The sequence below is a fragment of the Hyperolius riggenbachi genome, chromosome 11 (assembly GCF_040937935.1).
Source record: "Hyperolius riggenbachi isolate aHypRig1 chromosome 11, aHypRig1.pri, whole genome shotgun sequence".
Classification (NCBI taxonomy): domain Eukaryota; kingdom Metazoa; phylum Chordata; class Amphibia; order Anura; family Hyperoliidae; genus Hyperolius; species Hyperolius riggenbachi.
Genome location: NC_090656.1, coordinates 108,423,691 through 108,447,490, shown reverse-complemented (window position 1 = coordinate 108,447,490; position 23,800 = coordinate 108,423,691). Strand labels below are relative to the sequence as shown.

Below are 23,800 nucleotides of genomic sequence, written 5' to 3'. Positions count from 1 at the left end.
CGAATGGAATCCTACACCACGACTGGCGGGAAGTCGGGTCCGCGGACCAGGATTTAAGCCATAGGGCTCTCTTTGCCGTAACCGAACAGAGCATCGTTCTTGCAGTAGCTCGTACTATGTCAATGGCTGCCTCCCCAACAAACTCTCCGGAGACTTTGAGGTCTTCCAATTTCTGGATTAACAAGTCTTTATCCATATCCTCCATGATTCCTTGTTCTATATTCGCCGTCCAGGCCTGAATCGCTTTACCTACCGCAGTAAGGACGATGGCTGGTTTGCAGGCTCCCCCTGCATTAGTGTATACCTTCCTGAGGTCCAGATCTTGCTTACGATCAAGAGCATCGATAAAGGAGATTGAGTCTTCAATCGGCAGAGTTACGTGTTTAGCCAGCCTAGCTACTGACGCGTCTACCACTGGTGCTGTATCCAGCAACTTCATTTGTTTTTGTGGGAGAGGGTATAGTTTTGCGAGCCTATTTGCTAAAGGCGCTTTCTTTTCCATTTTCTGCCATTCTTCGTCTATAATGGCCTGGATCTCCTCCATCACTGGAAATGATAGTCTGGACTTGTCAAGATGTTTATAGTAACTCCTTTTGGGTTTCTTTCGTTCTTCAGTTTCCTCCTCTGAGTCCTCCCAGTCTATGGCTTCTCGGACAGTCTTAATAAAGGGCTCAACCAGAGCAAAATCGAAGCCAATGTTCAAATCATTATCTGCTGTTTTCACCGCTGAAGTTCCTGGTTGCTCCTGAGCTGAAGCTGAGGCTGGGAGACTAGCTATGTAGTTATTCATTGAATCTTGTACTACTTTCTGAATGGCATCAGTAATGTTCACAGGTTTTGAAGCTGGTTCCTTTCCTAGATCGTGGAAACATCTGGTGCAGACCAGTCTACCGGGCATAACTTGTTTCCCACACGCCCAGCAAGGTTTCTCTTTGCGGTGGCGTGGTGGCGACTTTGATCTTGATCTCCTGTGCGATCTTGATCTACTCCGTGAGTGTCTTCTATAGTATCCCCTGGAAGGGGAGCGAGAATATCTCCATCCCCGGCTTCCTGTCGGGCTGTCACGAAGACACAAAAAAAAAAGTAAAACAAGCCTCCTTAGCACATCAATCTAAAAAATAGTGCTCACTATACAATTAACAGCGCCACCCCTTACCATGAAAATGCTCGCTGGTCTATGGGAGGCCCTGGGACATCCATAAGGGCAGTTAGAAATCCACTGCAAGCTGGAAGGAGAGAGGAAGATTGGACTCAGCATTATGTCGCATCCGCAGCCCCTCCCCCCCGCCGCCCCGTGTACGAGGACCCAGAACCTACCCAAGAGAATGACAACTGGGCCTAACACTGCTTCTCTACGCGCCCGACCTCCTCGCCACGCTGCGCACACCAGGAGCAGCCGCCGCCATTGCCCCAGCAATGAAATACCCGCGGGACGGCGTCTAGCGTCACGCCCCCCGGACTCCGCTAGTCCGGCCAATGGAAGAACTCCGACGTCACATCCGCTTCCTGTCCGTGAGGCGCAGGAAGGCGGAAGACGCCGCAATGAAGCGCACACTAACGGAGAAGAAAGAAATAAGGGAGGAAATGGATGTCCGGCCAGAACACCGCTTTACAGTGTATACCAAAAAGTAGGTACAACAACAACAACAACAACAAATAACATTTGTAAAGCGCTTTTCTCCCGTGGGACTCAAAGCGCATAAGCATGGCTCCGACCATCGTGGTACAGGGGAAGAATTTTATAAATCTGGAAATGCCAGGCTAAACAGGTGGCTTTTCAGTCTGGATTTGAATAGCTCCAGGGATGGTGCTGTCTTTACTGGGTGTGGTAGGGAGTTCCAAAGAGTAGGGGCAGCATGACAGAAGGCTCTGTCTCCAGATTTTTTGAGGTGCACTCTGGGAGTGACCAAGTTTATAGAACTTGCTGATCTGAGGTTGTGAGAGGTGTGGTGCAGCTTCAGCAAGTCCTTCATGTATCCAGGGCCCAGATTGTGCAGGGATTTGAATGTCAGCAGTCCAATCTTGAAGAGTATTCTCCATTCTACTGGTAGCCAGTGCAGTGAGCGAAGGATCGGTGTAATGTGACAGTGGCGAGGCTGGTTTGTTAGCAATCTGGCAGCAGCATTCTGCACTAATTGCAGGCGACGCAAGTCTTTTTTGGGGAGGCCAGCATAAAGGGCATTGCAGTAGTCCAGCCGTGATGTGATGAAGGCGTGGACTAGGGTTTGAAGATCCTCTGGGGGAATCAGATGTTTAATCTTTGCAATGTTCTTCAGATGAAAGAAGGAAGATTTAACTACAGATGAAATTTGGTTTCTGAAACTCAATTCCCCATCGATTAGTACGCCAAGGCTGCGCACAAGGTTGGAGCTGTTTATGTCTGAATTCCCAATCCTGATTGGTGTTGCTTTAGGATAGAGCTGTTTTGATGGCGAGCACTGGCTTTGGACAAACAGGACCTCAGTTTTGTCAGCATTCAGTTTCAACCAGTTATCATTCATCCATGCCTGAAGCTCAGCTAAGCAAGAGTTTATTTTTGGGGTAGGGTCTGTTCCACCAGGTTTGAAGGACAGGTATAGCTGTGTGTCATCGGCGTAGCAGTGGTACGTCAGGCCATGTCGTTGGATAAGTGTACCGAGTGGCAACATGTAGATTGCAAACAGCAGAGGGGATAGGATTGATCCTTGTGGCACTCCGAATTGTAGAGGTGCAGGTTTGGACATTATAGGTCCTAGGGATACTCTCTGTGTTCTGTCAGTCAGGAATGATCTGAACCACTGGAGGACTGATCCACTGATGCCACAGTACTCCTGCAGTCTGTTAAGCAGGATTTCATGGTCAACTGTATCAAAAGCAGCTGAGAGATCCAACAGGATTAGGATGGAGCATTCCCCTCTGTCCCTTGCCATGAGCAGATCGTTGCAGACTTGGATGAGGGCTGTTTCACAGCTGTGGTGTTTCTTAAAGCCAGATTGTAGAGGGTCCAGGATGTTGTTTACTGACAGCCTGGTTTCAAGTTGCAGATAGACAGCCTTTTCAATAACTTTACCTAAGAAGGGGAGGTTGGAGACAGGTCTGTAGCTGCTCATAGCATCTGGATCCATGGAAGGTTTTTTGAGAAGGGGCTTGATGATTCCTTCTTTTAGAGAGGTAGGAAACCTCCCTGCTTGCAGAGAGCAATTTACTATTTTGTGAAATGCTGGACCAAGCAGGTCAGGGCATTTCAGCATATGTTTAGTTGGTCCAGGGTCCAGGTCGCAGGTTGTCTGGTGGAGACGACAGAGGGTGTCTGAGATCTCTTCCTCACTAATACTTTTGAAATCAGTCCAGGGTGTTAGGTTGTTTTTGCAGCTATTTCCATTAGTTGCATGAGTCTTGGGTGCTGTGGACTGAATGAGAGACCGAATAGAAGATACTTTGTCAGCAAAGTAGCAGGCAAATTTCTCACATAGCTCCTTTGAGGGAGTTATAGTGGGTTTTAGACAGGATGGATTACATAGTCTATCAACTGTGCGGAATAGTTGGACTGGTCTGTTGGCGGCCTTTGCGATCTCCTGTGATAGGTAGGAGGATTTTTTCTTGGTGATCGCATTTTGGTAGCTTTCCCGGTGAGAGACAAGGGTGTGTTTATCTTTTGAATTCTGAGATTTTCGCCACTTCCTTTCTAGTCTGCGCACTTCTTTCTTTAGGTCCTTTAGTGAGCTGTCAAACCACCGTGCATGGTGAAGTGGTGTAGATCGTTTGATGCGAACTGGAGCGAGGGCGTCATAGGCAGATGACACTGCATGGTTGTAAATCAGGACCATGGAGTCTGGGTCTGCGCAATGATTGGTTAATGCGTCGAAGTTGAGGATATTCTGAACATGCTGGGGTGAGACATCTTTCAGTGAACGGTATTTTATGAGTTCTTTCCCTCTGTGTTTTATCGCTGGTGCTGTCAGAGAGAAGTGGATGGTGTGGTGGTCTGACCATACCACTGGGTTTATATCCATGTGTGATATTAAAAGTCCGGAATGAAATATAAGATCCAGGGTGTGCCCTTTCGTATGGGTGGGGAGGTTGATAGCCTGAGAGAAACCCAGTTCATTCATTATGAGAAGTAGTTCACTTCCTAGCTGGGAGTCGTGATCATCCACCCATGCATTGAAGTCTCCCAGGATGATCCATCTAGGGTGTTCCACTGTTACGCAGGATAAGAGTTCAGATATTTCCTTAAGAAAGGCTGGACCATTTTTTGGGGGGCGGTATATGAGCAATATGTTGATGTTTACTTCTGCTGACAGTTGAGCTGCAATACATTCAAAGGTTTCAGTGGGGCCTATGGGCAGGGGCCTTATGTTCAAGGAGGATCTGAAGCATATGGCAACCCCCCCACCCTTGCCGACTTGTCTCTCACAGTGCAAGATTGAATAATTGGCCGGCACGGTTGCTTCAAGAGTTGGGCCTGCATGCTTCCCAAGCCAGGTCTCTGTCAAAAAGGTCAAATCAGAGAGCTCTATTAGGTCATGTATAGTTGCAGTCTTATTATTTATCGATCTGGCATTGCAGAGTGTAGCTGTGATTAAGCTTTTCTGAGGGCAAATATGTTTTTTATACTTGGATCCACTACCTCTCCGCCCCCTTCTGCATTTCCTGAGTATCCCAAAGGATTTTAAGAGTAGAGCCAGAGAGGTGTTAATTTGTAATTGATTCTTGGGAGGGCATGCAGAGAAAAGGTCCTTTGATGAGTATTTGTATGTTGACATTAGAGACAATAGACTTGTTCAGATAGCTTGTACTTCTGGAGTCCTGCTGGGATCAAAGGGGGTCTATGCAAAATCCTTTCATTCCTACACAGAGTTGGATCATAGATTTATTTTAAGTAAAGTTCCTTGTTTTAGAAGATAAATGATAACATAAATGTGGAAAATAGACACTTGGTGCATATGCCTTGGATAATGTATAAAGGATTACTCACAGGGTGGAGTGAGGGCAATCACAGGCAATCAAGTTTCCAGAGAGGTTGAAGGTCTTGTTTCAGGTCAGCTGTTAGAAGGCTTGGTGTGTTCAGCAGAGGTGAGCTTCATGGAGGATTTCAATCCAGTTTAAATCTCTGCCATCCAAAGTAATCCGATTGTTCTGGTTGGTTGTAGTTGTAGCCTTGGTCGTGGTGGGTGGAATTCCTCTGTATTTTGAGTCCAGTTTCAGCACAAATAGGTTTAAAGGTGTAGAAATCTGAGACAAGGTCTGGAGCAGCTTAAGAGAGCTGCAGCCCGGCTGGGCGCGCTCAGGTACTAAGCAGGCCCGTCTTTTTAGGCGCTTTTCGCCTGAGCTAGCTGCCAAACCTGTGGACCCCCAAAACCAGCAAAACGGGGTCCCCACACCAAAGCCTGTTTAAGGCCCATTCGTGGCATCGCAGCAGGGAAGGCACCTGCGCGGGAAAAAAAAGGGGCTACCTGATGCAGCCAGTAAGGGGGGGAAAAAAAAACACACCTGCAGGAACCACCTGCGACAGTCCTGTGAAGACAGGAAAAAAAGACGTACAGGGGAGGGTGAGTAAAGCTTTTATACACACGTGTCCTGTGGGGTATTAGGGCGGGACTAATACCGTTGTGCTGACGTGGAGGCATTGGGAAATAAATAATAATATCCTAAACAGCACAGACAGACTGTGAAATCCCTATACGATGAATATTTTCGTGAATAAGAGATATAAGTTGAGTTTTATTTATATATAAGATGAGTTTTATTTTTGTTCTTAGAGTTTTTTTAGATGTAATTTAATAGGGTGCTTTTGTTGCTGTACCGTGTGCAAAATATATTTTAAAATTAGAAATTTGTATGTATGTTTTTAGGTTGACTGTTCTTTAATGACCTGAGAAAGCGGGCCTGGTCCCGTGAAACGCGTTGTCAACAGTATAACCGCTTTTTTTTTAAAATAAAGGCACCCTGATAATCCATTCTCGAGAGTCTTCTATAGAGGTAAGAAACCTCTTTTTTATACATATAAATATATTTTTACCAGTTACCCAACTCCACACACTTTTGGGCGCCTCCTCACAACCCTGATCCAACTTCTTAGCTTGCTGGTTTCCACAACTCCCCCAAAGTTAATATACTTTCAATTATGTTACTTTAATATTTAATGACGAGTTCATCTACCAAATTTCAAATAATCACACTCCAGCATTGTTGCCAATATCACAAGGTAAAAGACACCGTTGTCCTTTAGTCTCCTTTAGTCTATTCACCTTGGTGGTTGAACCCCTCCATGAAATATTTAGACAATCTAGGGACTTGATTGAATTTGGCAATATAGAAAAACGCATATCACTACATGCTAAGTATCTTCTCTTCTAAATTGCTGATCCAAACACCTGTCTTGCTTAGTGAACCTGTATGGCAAGTACTCCGGCTTGAGAAAAAATTGGGAAAAATCTTATTTCCCTTGGAGTCCAGGGGCGTAACTGCAGGGGAGCTCAGAGTTGTAAGAGGGTCCCAACTACTACTTCACTCCTCTGATAAAGGGGTCCATCCTTCAGATCAGGTGTTTCTGTAGCTACACTTATGGGTGCAAAAATTACGATGTGCACAATTGTTTTAGGGCCCCTGCAAGATGGGCCCTCCGGCTGTGAGGGTCACCATGGGTAGGCAAGGGAAAGGGTGTATATTACCTAGTTAGTATAATGGTGGAGCTTTATAATTACATACTTAACAATCTGCTACCTATTTTCCGTTTTGAAAATACTGTGGTCTTTCCTGCCCCAAGACCTTCTGAGACAAGTAGGTCTTATAAAAATGGTGTTTCTCTCAAAATTTCAGTATGTATTTTTGAACTTCCCAGTGATAATTCCCAAAAGATGTTTTGACTTCACATTTTTGTGGGCGTGCAAACACCCACACATAGCTCTATCCACCCTAATGTTACCGCCCACAAAAAGAAGTGTAGCATTACCTACATACATAGTTACATAGTTACATAGTTATTTGGGTTGAAAAGCATCTAAGACCCCTTTAAATGCAGGTATAGAGTTTGCCATAACTACTTCCTGTGGCAATGCATTCCACATCTTAATCACTCTTACTGTAAAGTACCCTTTCCTAAATAAATGGCTAGAATATGTTTCCTCCATGCGCAGATCATGTCCTCTAGTCCATTGAGAAGGCCTAGGGACAAAAAGCTCATCCGCCAAGCTTTTATATTGCCCTATGATGTATTTATACATGTTAATCAGATCCCCTCTAAGGCGTCTTTTCTCTAGACTAAATAAACCCAGTTTATCTAACCTTTCTTGGTAAGTGAGACCTTCCATCCCACGTATCAATTTTGTTGCTCGTCTCTGCACCTGCTCTAAGACTGCAATATCTTTCCTGTAATGTGGTGCCCAGAACTGAATTCCATATTCCAGATGTGGCCTTACTAGAGAGTTAAACAGGGGCAATATTATGCTAGCATCTCGAGTTTTTATTTCCCTTTTAATGCATCCCAAAATTTTGTTAGCTTTAGCTGCAGCGGCTTGGCATTGAGTACGATTATTTACCTTGTTGTCGATGAGTACTCCTAAGTCCTTCTCCAAGTTTGATGTCCCCAACTGTATTCCATTTATTTTGTATAGTGCTAGACCATTGGTATGACCAAAATGCATGACTTTACATTTTTCAACACTGAATTTCATCTGCCATTTATGCGTCCATATAGCGCCCATATAGCCATCCTATCCAGATCCTGTTGCAATGTGTCCCCATCTTCCTGAGAGTTGATGAATCTGCACAATTTTGTATCATCTGCAAAAATAGCAACATTGCTCACTACTGCATCTACTAGGTCATTAATAAATAAATTGAAGAGCACTGGACCCAGTACGGACCCCTGTGTGACCCCACTGCTAACAGTCTCCCATTTTGAGTATGATCCATTGACCACAACTCTTTGTTTTCTGTCCATAAGCCAGTTCCCTATCCATGCACACAGACTCTTCCCCAGTCCATGTATATCACATCTACAGCATTCCCAATATCCACATTAGCTTTCACTACCTCATAAAAGCTGAGCATGTTAGTCAAACAGGACCTGTCTTTAGTAAACCCATGTTGATGCTGAGAAATAAGATTATTTTCTACTTTGAAGTCATGTATAGTATCTCTTAGTAACCCCTCAAATAGTTTGCATACAACTGATGTTAAACTTACTGGTCTATAATTTTCCTGGATATGATTTTTTGCCCTTCTTAAATAATGGGAAAACATGGGCTGTACGCCAATCACAAAAGATAAGATAAAGGGGTTTATCTATAACTGAAGTTAATTCCCTTAGGACCCGAGGATGCATGCCATCCAGGCCTGGTGCCTTGTCTATTTTTAAATTATTTAGTCCTGCCTTCACTTCTTCCTGCGTTAAGTATTTAATATTACAGTTGGAAGATTGAGACTCTTCTGCCTCTGTACAGTATTTGCTTAGTTGCACCCACCAGAAATGATGCTTGTGCATCCACTGGAGGCAGCGATCATGGGTTTGTTTTGAAATGCAATTGCAATGTGATACATAGCAACAACAGGGGTCCCCAAATGTTTTGGGTCGAGGGCCGGCCGGGTCAACATACTTCAGACTGCTGGGGGGCCGGAGTATACAGAAAATGATGTAGAAGTCTTTGCAGGCCAGACAGTGAAGCATACCCAGTGTCACCTGATGTGGAATTTGATTGGAAACCAGCAAATTACTGCTTTCCGGCTTCCATGTGGATGGGTGGTGCCAGCACTTCTTTTCTATATGCGGACGACTAATACAGTGGCGTAGCTAGGGAGCTGTGGACCCTGATGCAAGTTTTACAATGGGGCCCCCCCAAGCCCTCTATACATAACAAATGATACGGCGCTCCAAAACCTGCAAATGGCAACTACAGTGTCTGAGGTGTAAGAAGGGGATGGGGAACAGTTTGTTAATGATTACCACTATACAAAGTATCTATAGAAGTGATTATTATGAGCACAGGACCAATAGAGAGCTAATACTGTAGTTGAGGGAGGGCCCTTCGTGGCCCCTCTGGCCCAAGGGCCCAGATGCGGTGGCTACCTCTGCAACACCTATTGCTACACCCCTGCACTAATATTTAAAGTTGTAGCTGATCATATCTATAAGTAATTTATTTTGTGTGTGGGGGGCCGGTAAAAAAGCCTCAGGGGGCCACATTCAGCCCCCAGGCCTTAGTTTGAGGACCACTTCTTTAAAGGGAACCTTAACTGAGAGGGATATGGATGTTTCCTTTTAAGATACCAGTTGCTTGTAAGTCCTGCTGATCTCTGTGGCTGCAGTAGTGGCTCAATCACACACCTGAAACAAGCATGCAGCTAATCCAGTCTGACTTCGGTCAGAGCACCTGATCTGCATGCTTGTTGAGAGGCTGTGGCGAAAAGTGTAAGAGACACAGGATCAGCAGGAGAATCAGGCAACTGGTATTATTTTAAAAGGAAAAATCAATATCCTTTTCAGTTTAGGTTTCCTTTAAACAATAGCATTAGGCAGAGAACATACTTGCAGAGGCATATTTACCTGGGTTTTCTGGGTCTCCTTCGTAGTGAGTTCTTGTTTGCGATCGTGTTTTCCGCCACTGATTTTTTGGGGACGTGCATTTCCAGAGTAAGGCCACTGACTTTAACGGCCAGTTCAACCGTGCACATTTTAGCATCTGCAGCAAAATACGTATGATTACAGCAAGTGTGTTCTCTACCTTATAAAACACTTCCCAAATGAATGTATCAAAACCTCCCCAAATTGTCCTATATGGAGAAATAACAGACTCACAAAATGAAATTGTATCCCAGTAAGAGGAACATGGGATGAAATATGCCCCCCCGGACACCAATTACCGATATACAACGGTACCACGTTTATTACCTTTCATCAAATGCATGTTGATCTTAATGTCCCAACAAATACTGTATATTTAGGGGGCACTATGGTGAAAATTATGCCGTTCCATTATCCCCACATTAGTTATTTAATATGGACAGCATACATTTGACCATAGAGCGTGTGTTAAATAAATAGCTCCTAACAACACTCTACTCCCCCTACAGCTGAGCTGCGTCATTATATCAGCTCTTGTGACGGACTGATAGCAGACACTCTAAACATCTTATTTGTAACGTGGCTCACTTACACAGTACAGAGCCCCATGCTGTTGCTTGTCATATGTAACTGGCTAAGTAAGTAAATAATCAGGCTGCTAAGTAAGTAACTAATTATCAGCCTGTTTACTTATTTACTTAGCTAGTTACATGTGAAAACAACAGCAGGGCTCTGAAGTGTGTGAGTGAGCCACGGTATAAATCAGCTGTTTAGAGTGTCTGCTAGCAGTTTAGTAGAGAGCAGTCAGTCACAAGAGCTGATGTAATGATGCAGCTCAGCTGTGTAGGGGATTAGAGTGGTGTTAGGAGCTATTTTTTCAACACAAAGCCTATGATGGAATGTATGCTGTCCATATTAAATAAATGACATGGGGATAATGGAACAGCATAATTTTCACTATAGCGCCCCTTGAAGCACATTTAAGTGATGGGCTTCCAAGTAGCCACGAGTTGGTAGCTACTCGGACTTGAAATGGTAATCAAGTCTGATTATACCAGGTGTGACTGCGGGTGACGTGGGGTTAACTTACCCAGAAGTCTGCGGGATCCTGTGTGCCATTTGCGTCATATGCAAACTGTTGGCCGCATTCGTTGACTTACTACTATGCTTCCTCCTTCTGGCTGAAAGGCGGAATCGTGGTAGTGATTGTGGAATGCAGCCAACACTTTGCGTGTGAGGCAAATGGCACGCAGAGGATCCCGCAGACTTCTGGGTAAGTTAACCCCTCACACCTGGTGCATAGACTCCGTCCCCGCTAGTGACTTACTTCCGTCTGAGCAGGTATTCCTTTAACAGAATTCCCATCAGTCTGTGCATGCACGCCGTGTCGCACCATGCTCCTATCATGTCCACTTACTGTTTCACCCATTGATTTGCATTGCTGCATAATCCGTGCGGTAGCGCACTGCAGACTTTGCATCAGCATTATGGCAATTTGGATACTTCCAGCGCACTGCATCGTGTGGAGTGTGCAATGCTCCATAGACTTGAAGGCGCTTGCTGCGGGGAAGTGTACAGCAGTGTGATGCAGTCTGTAAGTGTGCAAAGAGCCTCAGTCATTGAGTTGGGAACAGTAATATTGCATGCTTATAACAATGCTTATAACAATCAGTCACAAAGTTCATGAAGAATCAGTCAGCAGAGCGCAGTGCTTGTAGTGGAAATTTTCAGGACAGCAAGTTGCCAGGACTCATTTGGAGTCATGCTGTTTGTATTGTTCAGGCTTTCCCCAGGAGCCAAGTGATCTGTGTGTGTTTAATCTGTAGTGACATGCGCGCTGCAGAGAGGCGCAGATCAGGCCTTCTGATATATATTTCAGCTCATGGAAAGGAAACTTTGCCTGGAATACAGGTGCTGCAGAGGTATTCATCACCTGCAAACCATTGCTCAGACACTTGGCATACCTTCACACTCCTGTATGCACCTCCATCAGCATTCATTAGCTAATGTTTGAGAATTTGGTTGAGTATTGGAAGACAATTTTGTTTGTTTGCATCCTTGCTTACTTCCTACTTTGTGTGTGAAGCTGTGTTTGTTTCGGCAAACCTATAATGTATCAATGTGCCATTTACACAATGAATCAAGTCAGATCTTAAAATAACATATTTCTGTTTTGTTTTATTTCATTTTTCTCAAGCTCTTGTCAAATAGGTTTAGAGAGATCCAGTTCTGTAATGGTGGACTGCAGGGGTACAACAAAAGACCCTACGACCCCTGCAATGGGGGCCCGCACCTCCTACCTCTCTCCACCCGCATGCAGAGTAGCGCAGGGAGCGGTGTTTCTCTGATCCAGCGCTGCAGGGCTCTTCTGGGTATCATAGTCGCACATTCTCTTGTTGTTAGATGGCAATGCTGCCTGGAACTGTTCATATTTTGTATAAATGCTGTATAAAAAGAAATACATAAAAAAAAATAAAAAAATCAAATACTGTGTGCTGCGATTTATTTCAAGGTACTATCATGCTATAATTCACTCTATAGTACGTGCGGTACTACTTTTTCGTTCTGTTGCGTTGTGATCCTGTCACATAGGGGACGCAATGCAATGTCCCACTGTGAACCTAGCCTGAAGGCCCATTCACACTACAAAGTAGCAAAACGGTATCGCTACCATTTTTACCATTAGTGCTACCATGTTGCGTGGGTGATTTTACTGCAATTAGTGCGGTAAAATCACTGTACGCTCCCAAAATTCCCGACGATCACAATTAGCACTTGTTTAAGCACTGTACCGTGATCGCTCAAGAACCGTGGCAAAATGCTGCAGGTAACCCGTTTTGCAATCGCCGTTTATCGCGAAATGCCCGCAAACGGCGGCAATCACGGCAGTGAAATCACTGCGATAGGGTTATAATTGCGCTAACATTTAAAAAGCGCTTGCGCTTCAGCGGCTAGCTGGAATCGCCCACTAATTGCCGTAGTGTGAATGGGCCCTAAAGGCAATTACATGTGGGATAAATCTTAAAATCCTTTGCGATTGCTTTAGGTGACAGTTTACATATACGTTTACAAAGGAGCTGATGTACTCTCTGCCGCACAACCTATTTTGTTGTATTGAAAGAGGAAGAGGTAGAAGAAGCAGACAGTGTCCCTCTGCATCTGCCAGTACACCCTACATTTGGGTGTAATAGTAAGTCCCGGCCTGGTCGTGCACTACTGCGCAAATGCTGGCCCGGTAGGCTTTGATCCCGCGGCTGGGAGTGCTCTGCACATGTGCAGTACAAGAGTATCCTTTTAATAGGGATATTTAAAGCATACATGGTAAATGGGCATTAGGGAAATTTGGGTGCTGGATATACTCGCTAGTAGAAAATATATATTCTATATACAGGGAGTGCAGAATTATTAGGCAAGTGGTATTTTTGATGAATAATTTTATTATTGAACAACAACCATGTTCTCAATGAACCCAAAAAACTCATTAATATCAAAGCTGAATATTTTTGAAAGTAGTTTTTAGTTTTAGCTATTTTAGGGGGATATATGTGTGTGCAGGTGACTATTACTGTGCATAATAATTGCCTCTGGCCGCAATAGCAGCATAGGGAGCGATATACAGGCTGGGAACGCGAACATTCAATCGCGTTCCCATGCCTGTCGGGTGGTGACGGCCAAACCGGAAGTGTTCGCCGGCGGGTCCTGGACCATCGGAGCTGCGAGGGCACCGATGGGCTGCAGGGGGCTGAGGGAAGCCCCAGGTGAGTTCATCTCATTTTTTTTAGTGGCTTTAGGTTCACTTTAACAAAAAACAAATATATACCCATTTCAATTATTTATTTTTACCAGTGAAACCAATATAACATCTCAACATTCAGAAATATACATTTCTGACATTCAAAAACAAAACAAAAACAAATCAGTGACCAATATAATATAGCCACCTTTCTTTGCAAGGACACTCAAAAGCCTGTCATCCATGGATTCTGTCAGTGTTTTGATCTGTTCACCATCAACATTGCGTGCAGCAGCAACCACAGCCTCCCAGACACTGTTCAGAGAGGTGTAAGGTTTTCCCTCCTTGTAAATCTCCCATTTTATGATGGATCACAGGTTCTCAATGGGGTTCAGATCAGGTGAACATGGAGGCCGTGTCCTTAGTTTTTCTTCTTTTATACCCTTTCTTGCCAGCCACGCTGTGGAGTACTTGGACGCGTGTGATGGAGCATTGTGCTGCATGAAAATCATGTTTTTCTTGAAGGATGCAGACTTCTTCCTGTGCCACTGCTTGAAGAAGGTGTCTTCCAGAAACCGGAAGTAGGACTGGGAGTTTAGCTTGACTCCATTCTCAACCCGAAAAGGCACCACAAGATCATCTTTGATGACACCAGCCCAAACCAGTACTCCACCTGCACCTTGCTGGCGTCTGAGTCGGACTGCAGCTCTCTGCCCTTTACCAATCCAGCCACGGGCCCATCCATCTGGCTGGATAGTGTACTGGTTAAGGGCTCTGCCTTTGACATGGGAGACCAGGGTTCGAATCCTGGCTAGGTCAAGTACCTATTCAGTAAGGAGTTCAAGGCAAGACTCCCTAACACTGCAGGGTGGCCTCTTGAGCGCGTCCCAGTGGCTCCAGCTCTTGAGCGCTTTGAGTCCGACAGGAGAAAAGCGCTATACAAATGTTCGGATTATTATTATTATTTATCTGGCCCATCAAGACTCACTCTCATTTCATCAGTCCATAAAACCTTAAAAAAATCAGTCTTGAGATATTTCTTGGCCCAGTCTTGACGTTTCAGCTTGTGTGTCTTGTTCAGTAGTGGTCGTCTTTCAGCCTTTCTTACCTTGGCCATGTCTCTGAGTATTGCACACCTTGTGCTTTTGGACACTCCAGTGATGTTGCAGCTCTGAAATATGGCCAAACTGGTGGCAAGTGGCATCTTGGCAGCTGCACGCTTGACTTTTCTCAGTTCATGTCCAGTTATTTTGTGCCTTGGTTTTTCCACGCGCTTCCTGCGACCCTGTTGACTATTTTGAATGAAACGCTTGATTGTTTGATGATCACACTTCAGAAGCTTTGCAATTTTAAGAGTGCTGCATCCCTTTGCAAGATATCTCACTATTTTTTACTTTTCTGAGCCTGTCAAGTCCTTCTTTTGACCCATTTTGCCAAAGAAAAGGAAGTTGCCTAATAATTGTGCACACCTGATGTTAGACCACACCCCTTCTCATTACAGAGATGCACATCACCTAATATGCTTAATTGGTAGTAGGCTTTCGAGCCTATACAGCTTGGAGTAAGACAACATGCATAAAGAGGATGATGTGTTCAAATTACTCATTTGCCTAATAATTTTGCACTCCCTGCAGGGGCGTAGCAATAGGGGGTGCAGAGGTAGCGACCGCATCGGGGCCCTTGGACCAGAGGGGCCCCAAAGGGCCCTCCCTCAACTACAGTATTAGCTCTCTATTGGTCCTGTGCTCATAATAATCCCTTCTATAGATACTTTGAATAGTAGTAATCATTAACAAACTGTTCCCCATCTCCTTCTTGCATCTCTGACACTGTAGTTGCCATTGGCAGGTTTTGGTGCGCCGTATCAATTTTTATGTATAGAGTGCTTTGGGGGCCCCATTGTAAAACTTGCATCGGGGCCCACAGCTCTTTAGCTACGCCACTGTCTCCCTGTATTTAAGGTATTCTACTATTGTGCAGTGGTAATTCAAATCATAAAATATTGGTAAATGCTACCAATATTTTACTATCGGTAAACCTCATGCTACATACACACTTGAAATAAAAGTCTTTGGAAAAGGCAAGATCACAGAACAATTTTACCCCCTTTCATGTAGAATGAGAGCCATACCTTCACAGTCTTTTCTATGGAGCTGAACTCCTCATCAGATAAAAATTTTTGCAAGATGCTGCACACAATGATGCTGTACACATTCAACAGATCAGTATCAGCAAAAGATCAGTTCCTGCAAAATGCATTCATAGTCTATGATATCTGCAGATCCTCATACACACCTTGTTTAACAGACATTCATCTGCATATCTGACAATCATCTGCAGATCTGAAGATCCATCCTGGTGGATTTGATCTGCAGGTGAATGTTTGTTAAAGAGACTCTGTAACAAATTTTTCAGCCTTAGTTCTTCTATCCTATAAGTTCCAATGCCTGTTCTAATGTGCTCTGGCTTACTGCAGCCTTTCCTAATTGCACTGTCTCTGTAATAAATCGTATCTCCTTTCCTCTGTCATGTCTGTCGGGCTAAGGCTTGAATGTGTGGAATGTGCAGGGCTGCTTGTGATTGGATAGAAGCGATACACACCCCCTCCAGGCCCCCTGCACACTCTGTATGACTCACACACTCTGTTTATGTGAGTCTATCACAAGCTGGTTAGTTTGTTTGTAAACACTGCCTAAAACTGTTAATTACAAGCCAGGATTGCAGCAGAGAGTGGCAGAAACAGCACAGAGGGGCACAGGAGAAAATAAGGAATAGAATGGTATGCTTTTTGGTGTAAGAATATTAGAGTACAGATTCTACTGTTCAGCCCTCCAAATGGGTGTTGTATAGACAATGGAAACATATAATATCCACTCCTCGTGATGTGCAGCTTCAACATCCCACTTTAGTAATGTTTGGCTAATGCATTAGTTTATTTATTTTTGGGTGATAAAATGGATTTTTTCAAAAAGATGATATGTAATATAAAGAAAACAAAAGTTAGACAAAATCCAGCCAAGTGCAAGGGATCTGCACAGTTTTCCTTTGCCCTACACATGATTGGGTCGGCTGATAATTAAATCAGTGTCTATGGCCTTCAAGTGGCAAGCCTCTGCACCCCCTCCCCCACATCTCTCCTAATTCTACAGAGATACAAATATGTGCTATCTCCCATATGGACAGAATAAGCTGTTAAGGCGCACGGGCACACGCTCGCACGTGACAAATGTCACCTGTCAGGGACAACACCTTCTGTTGCTATGAGGAGGGAGGACGGAGCGGCGCAGACCTGACGTCACACAACAGGGCAAAGGGATTGCACAAAGGTATCAGCCGTCGCTCGAGCAAGTTAATCCGCCTGGAATATCATTTGCCAAGGGGTGATTGAGGGCCACTGTACAAACGCCGAATTATAGGCTGAGGTGGTCGTTATCGGTAACAGTAAATTCGGGCGCCTGAGGCAAGTGGACAAATCGGGCGCCGCCATTCACTCCCATAATAAATATCGTTTAATGGGCGCCCGACAGGAAAAAAGGGCGCCGGAGAAAAATAACGTTTTATAAGCGGCGCCCGGAGACTTTTACTGTTTTAGAACTGCTTCTCATGATTACACATTATTTTATGATTTATAATTTTTTAAACATTATTTTTAAACGAAAAACAGTACAATCTTTTTTAAAACATTATTTTTAAACGAAAAACAGCACAATATTTTTTTCACACGTTATTAATGCTTATCACAGGGGGGTCTTAGGTTTAGGCACCACCAGGGGGGTCTTAGGTTTAGGCACCACCAGGAGGGTCTTAGGTTTAGGCACCACCAGGGGGGTCTTAGGTTTAGGCATCAACAGGGGGGTCTTAGGTTTAGGCACCACCAGGGGAGTCTTAGGTTTAGGCACCACCAGGGGAGTCTTAGGTTTAGGCACCATCAGGGGAGTCTTAGGTTTAGGCACCACCAGGGGGGTCTTAGGTTTAGGCACCAACACGGGGGTCTAGGGGTTAGGGGTAGGTACAGGGAGGGTTACTTACTATTTTTTTTTAAACGTTATTATACGTTTCACTTTTTAAACGGAAGATTAACGTTTTCACAATTGCCAATTTCATGCACATTATTTAATGATTTATAACTTTATAAAACATTATTTTTAAACGAAATATAGTACATTATATTTTTAAACGTTATCCATGTTTATCGTTTAAAACCTGGCGCCCTTTTTTCCCAGCGCCCCTTTTTAACGTACGCGTCGTTATCGGCCCCCTCAATTGACTTGCATCTAGCATGAGTCCATAGCTTTACACTGTGCTTATGGTGTGTATGAGGATCTGCAGATCTCATAGACTATGAATGTATTTTGCAGCAACGGATCTTTTGCAGGAACAGATCTTTTGCAGATACTGATCTTTTGAATGTCTACAGCATCTTTGTGTGCAGCATCTTGTAAAGATTTTTATCTGATGAGGAGTTCAGCTTCATAGAATAGACTGTGTAGAGTATGGATCTCATACTACATGGAATTGGGTAAAATTGGTCTGTGATCTTGCTATTTCCAAAGACTTTTATCTCAAGTGTGTATGTAGCCTTACCCTATTCTCACACAAGCCCTCCCTCTACCAATACCTAACCCTAACCGATCACCTACTGATGCCTAGCCCTAACCGACCGCCTTCACCGATCCCTAACCGACCCCCCACCGATGCCTAACCCTAACCGACCACCCTCACTGATGCCTAACCGACCACCCTCACCGATGCCTAACCTTAACCGACCACCCTAACCGATGCCTAACCCTAATCGACCCCCCACCGATGCCTAACCCTAAACGACCACCATCACCGATGCCTAACCCTAACCAACCACCCTAACTGATGCCTAACCCTAATCGAGCCCCTACTGATGCCTAACCCTAACCGACCACCCTCACCAATGCCTAACTCTAATCCACCACCCTAACCAACGTCTAACCCTAATCGCCCCCCACCGATGCCTAACCCTAACCTACCACCCTCACCAATGCCTAATCCTAACTGACCATGCCACTGATGCCTAACCCTAACTTACCTCGCCACAATGCATAACCCTAACCATTCTTCCAACAAAAATCTGCCAATTATCATCACGCCACCTTCACTATTCTATGAAAAAATATTGTGCACGGTGGAAGTTCGTGCGCCCCATAGGTACTGTGTTATTTTTGGCATTTGTGGAAAATTTTGGCAACCAACAAAATAACGAGCTTGCAAACTGCAGTTACAAATAGCAGGTGCTTTTCTTGTCACCAAATTTGGAGAGTGACACCGTTCAAAATAAGGACAAATTCATCTTGTACTGAGTTAAACTTGATGAATTGTGTTTTGAATAATAATAGGTCTCTAAAAGGTTTAAAGATAACTGCACTTTCTGCATTGGTGCCTATTGGAGTGCAGCAAGATTGCAGCAGGCCAGCAGCGCTATGTTTATCAGCGTGTAATCACCTCAGCACATGAAGTGATGCTCCAGTTATTTTGGGCTGCCTGGAGACCGTGACGTCTGTTATGTTGCACTGTGTGTAATTGCTGCATCTGCTCTGCTGCAGAAGCCGCTGAGACGATATGTGGGAACGTGTCAATGGAGGGGATGCCTCTGCCAGAACGCTCTCCTAGGGATCTTCCCCTGTGCTTCCCTATACTAGTGACTTAAGGGGAGGGACTTCTGCAGTCAGTAGGAGGGCTTGAATGAATGCAGTGTGAAGCATCTTCTCCCAAATCTCAGGCATCGCTGTGGATGCGCTCCATCATCCAGCCCAGGCTGCGGGAGGCACACGGAGGGACAGCAGAGGCTCGGGAAGGCTATGAGGTCCCCTGCCTGCTGAGACATGGGAGCATACAGGAGGGCAGCCTGTCATCCCGCCGGAGGTCGCCTGTAACCAGCCAGAAGCATCCCTGCACTTTGCTTATTTCCTGCAGTAAACTCTCAGCAAGGTAAGGTGACGAGCATTCCCCGACACCCCAGACCCAGCTACTCTTCCCAGTCCCAGAACAGTGCTGGCAACTTATTGCCATAGCTGTGTTCAGTGCACGAAGTCGTACTTGTACTGAAAATGTCTACATGTCAACATATTGTCCCTTTCTGTAGTCTATATAGAGTGACACTACTCACACAGTACACATGTGAGTGGATGTGTACACACACATTCACAAAACACACACCCTGTGCATGACACACACACACACACTAACTCCCCTGTGCATGACACACACACATTCACAACACACACAGGGTGTGCATGACACACACACTCAGTCCCCTGTGCATGACACACACACACACACACACTGTACACACACACACACACTGTACACACACACACACACACACACATTCACAAAACACACACACAGACACACACACACACACACACACACACACACACACACACACACACACACACACACACACACACACACACTGTACACACACTGTACACACACACACACACACACTGTACACACACACACACACTGTACACACACACACACACACACACACACTGTGCACACACACACACACACTGTGCACACACACACACACACACACACACACACACACACACACACACACACACACACACTCACAAAACACACACACACACACACACATATTCACTCACACTCACCAGTGCATGACACACACACACACACACACACTCACTCACTCCCCTGTGCATGACACACACACGACACTCACTCCCCTGTGCATGACACACACACGACACTCACTCCCCTGTGCATGACACACACACGACACTCACTCCCCTGTGCATGACACACACACGACACTCACTCCCCTGTGCATGACACACACACACATTCACAAAACAAACACGCACGCACGCACGCACACACACACATATATTCACTCACACTCACCTGTGCATGACACACACACACACTCCCCTGTACATAACACACACACACGCTCACTATCTCTCAGTGGTTGCAACTCTGGGGTTCTCATTGTAAATTCCTTCGAAGGCACTCTGGTTCTTCTGGATGCTATTAATCTTCTCCACCAAAATTAGCTCTATAGTGCAACTGGGGCATTAGACTGTGACCCTATGGAGGTAGGCTAAGTACACACATGCAAGAATTGTTGCCCATCTGGGATTGGTAAGCAATTCGGAGAACGATGCTGTACACACACTCCCCTAGCCTTCAGGCTAGCGTTGTGTTCTGTTGCTATGGAGGGACAACGATTGGCGAATGACGCCACGGCAGGGAAGGAATGGCATTGCAATAGGTAATGCTCGGGCATCGGGGGTCCTTAAGGATACAACAGTACAGCTCCTTAGGCCCGGTTCACATTAGCGTTTGCCAACGGAACCTGCCGTACGGATCGGTGGTCCGTTTCGCTGAACGGACAAAAAAATGCTGCAGGACCCAATTTTCCAGACCATATCAGTCGTTATCAGCCGTTTTAGCCAACGGTTATCACGTGTGTACATAGCTGCAGGGTGAGTGATATGAATTGTTCCACGCACTCGAAACAGTGCTACATAATATCTCAGTACTGAATAAATAGTTTAAATATAGGATATATATTATAAACAATTCACAAATATATTATTTTGTTTGAGAAAGTGAATAATGAATGAGTGTACATATACTGAATGTATATATAGCCACATGTACCTAAAATCGGTGAATGCATGTTTTCCTCATGTTTATGTGGTTTACTTCTGGACGCTGTGATTTTCTGCCCATTACAGTGATATATTAATTGGCTCCCCTCTTCGCTAATTATCTCTATGGTGTGGTTGGTACTTGTAACCCTCCTGTGTGTGGCATGCAAGCACACACATAAATGTTGTATGCATGTTAGTATATTGGCATGATTAGTATATAGGCATGCATGCTATTAAAAATTGTGTGTGCACTGTGTCAGTATCACCCTCTAGGTGACCCATTATAAAAGTAAAAACATTTTATATATTTTTATTTTATAAAGATTGTCTCTTTCCTTAGTACTAATCTATTTAGCTTAAGTGCTACTGGATGGATCGATGCTAAATGAAATAAATATTTCATTCTGTAAATATTAAGATAATCTATACCATGGAATTTTATGATGTGATCCGATCTCTTCTGCACCTTTAGGGATAGCGCTAGTTTCTGCCTTGTCAAGTAGATTTTGGGTCTACATTATTCTTCTTTATGGAATTCAATAAAAAAAGAAAATAATACTTTTTTTTCCTGTTTTACCGTGCCAAAGGCAAACGCATATATATGCCAAGCTGAAGCCGTAGTCACTCCTTGAGAAATTCACTCTGATTATGCAGCATGAACTCATAATAGCTGTTTTTTGTTGTGCGAATGGCAAAATTAATTCCATTGCAGTTTGGCTTCCTGGTTTCATCGGCTACATCTGTCAGGCTGTATTAAAATGAAGGCAGTGGGAAAGCTGCCCGTAACACAATCACTGGCACTCTGCTGGACTCTAATTATTTAGATCAAACTTGATTTAGTGAGGTCACATCAATATACAAAAGGTGAAGTTTCGGATTCAGACTTATGCAGTTATTACTTTGCATCACAATCACTTGATTGGAGGGATGGAATTGCTGACCTGAATAAGCAATTCATCATCAGGTGTGCCTATAAAGGCTGGCTTAAAGGGAGAGGGATATGGGGGCTGCCATATTTATCTCCTTTTTAACAATGCATGTTGCCTGGCTGTCCCCCTGATCATGTGTCTCTAATTCTTTTCGCCATAGACCCTGAACAAGCATGCAGCAGATCAGGTGCTCTGACTCGTCTGACTAGCATGCTCGTTTCAGGTTTGTGATTCAGACAATACTGCCGCCAGAAGATCAACAGGACTGTTGGGCGACTGGTATTTTCAAAAAGGAAATAAATATGGCAGCCTCCATATCACTCTCACCTCGGGTTTCCTTTAAAGCATAGCTTCAGGTAATTTATTAAAAAATCACCAGTAGGTGCTTTCTAGGTCTCTTCCTCCTTGGTGTGAGGTGTCTATGGAGTGCCTCTGTCCTTTTATGTCTGTCCGACCTACCACTTCCAGTTATGTTAAATGTAAGTCATTAACAGTTCTGTCAGTCAAAGCTACTCCCCCTGCCTTTCCATAGATTTGTTACTGGAAGGGACAGGACATGGCAGCCATCTTGGGAGTCACACCTGGAAGACCTTCAGTGCTCTCACACTGGTCCTGAGGAAGAAGAAGGGACCCTGAGGAGAGAGCAGAAGGCCTGAGACCCAGCAGGAGCCTTCTGAGGAGATGGATTCCAAGCTCAACTATCAGTTGACTTTCCAAATATGACTGCATTCAGTGTTTTTAGATAAACAGTCCTACACAACGATGTGGCAATTTTTCAGTATTGAACTGCTTGTTGGTATTGTCCAGTGGACAGAGATTAGCAATAGATTTCCTGTATTTTTTATATTTGTAATTATCAAAATCAGCAGCAGCTTAATTGGAAATTTGCACAGGGCTAATTAGATTTGGTAAGTGAATGATTAATTAACTGACAGCCGCCCTAATTAATGAAGCTGTCACATAATTAACCATTCGTTTGCTTTCTGAATCTACTTAGACCGCCACAAAATTCCGAGTTTACCCCATATAAAACAAAAAAAGAAAAAAATCAGATTACCTCCTACAAAGACTGCATTTTTTTTCAAGACAAGTGCATCATGCTTGGCTTTGGACACGCCCCTTGAAGGTGTGTTTAGGTGTGCAGTGTGTGATGATGTCATCATGCTTCCAGGCCCGCTACGAATAGCACTCTCTTGACCAGATGATGCATTCTGGGAGGATCATTCTTATAATGTTTTTGAAGTAGTGGATTTAGTTTTCTTTGCAATGTTAAATGAAGATGGTGTTGAATGACGATTGACGTATAGCATAATTCTTGAAGCTGTGATAGTATTGGGAGGCCCCTCCAAATCATTGAATTTAGGTGTTCCAATTACTTCTGTGGCAACAGGTGTATAAAATCAAGCACCAAGGCATGCAGACTACGACTTATGTTCATGAAAGAATGTGAATTCCAGCGTGGTGCTATGATAGGATGCCACCTGTCTGCAGTAAGTCCATTCATGAAATTTCCCTTCTTCTAGATATTTCATAGTCCACTGTGAAGGCTAAGTTCACACTTGCAGCCAATTGGAAAAGGACCCCAAAGAAAAAATGTTCTCTCCGTTGCCATAGCGGAATGCAAAGTCTCACCTTCATAGTGCAGATTGAGCTGTTCGGTTTAAGTGCCCAGCTGCATGTTTTGTACAAAGATTTATCACCTGTAATGGCTGCAGATGATCATTTCAGGTGATCAAAGTTGCAGATGAATAGTCTTGCATTCCTACTGTAAAAGCCAAATAGGCTATGCAGGTGCTATCACTACAGTGATACAGATCAGAAGGAATCCATTTCTTTCTACATAAATAAAAAAAACTGATTGAAATAGTCAATGTTTCAGGACTTCAGGTGTTTGGAGCCCAGAGTGGGCCAGTTTTGTGGGCTCAAGGGGAAA

General features: G+C 44.3%; 1 protein-coding gene and 2 long non-coding RNA genes across 7 annotated transcripts in view; 2 read left to right on the top strand and 1 right to left on the bottom strand.

Annotated features, from left to right (window-relative positions):
- The window catches only part of LOC137538706 (uncharacterized), a 93,198-nt gene extending 81,213 nt beyond the window's left edge, over positions 1–11,985 (top strand). For both annotated transcript variants that reach the window (XR_011024861.1, XR_011024862.1), the window contains one exon: positions 11,742–11,985. This is a non-coding gene — a long non-coding RNA (uncharacterized lncRNA). The remainder of the gene's footprint in view (positions 1–11,741) is intronic.
- LOC137538707 (uncharacterized) lies at positions 11,697–19,108 on the bottom strand. The gene is made up of 2 exons (XR_011024863.1): positions 18,750–19,108; positions 11,697–11,988 (listed from the first exon to the last, which is right to left on the bottom strand). It is a non-coding gene; the product is annotated as an uncharacterized lncRNA (long non-coding RNA).
- SYT12 (synaptotagmin 12) overlaps positions 18,623–23,800 on the top strand; it is a 176,898-nt gene continuing 171,720 nt past the window's right edge. For 2 of the 4 annotated variants that reach the window (XR_011024860.1, XR_011024859.1), the window contains exon 1: positions 18,623–19,235. The gene's annotated coding sequence lies outside the window, so the exon portion shown is untranslated. The remainder of the gene's footprint in view (positions 19,236–23,800) is intronic. The other 2 variants (XR_011024858.1, XM_068261003.1) reach the window with 1 other exon arrangement.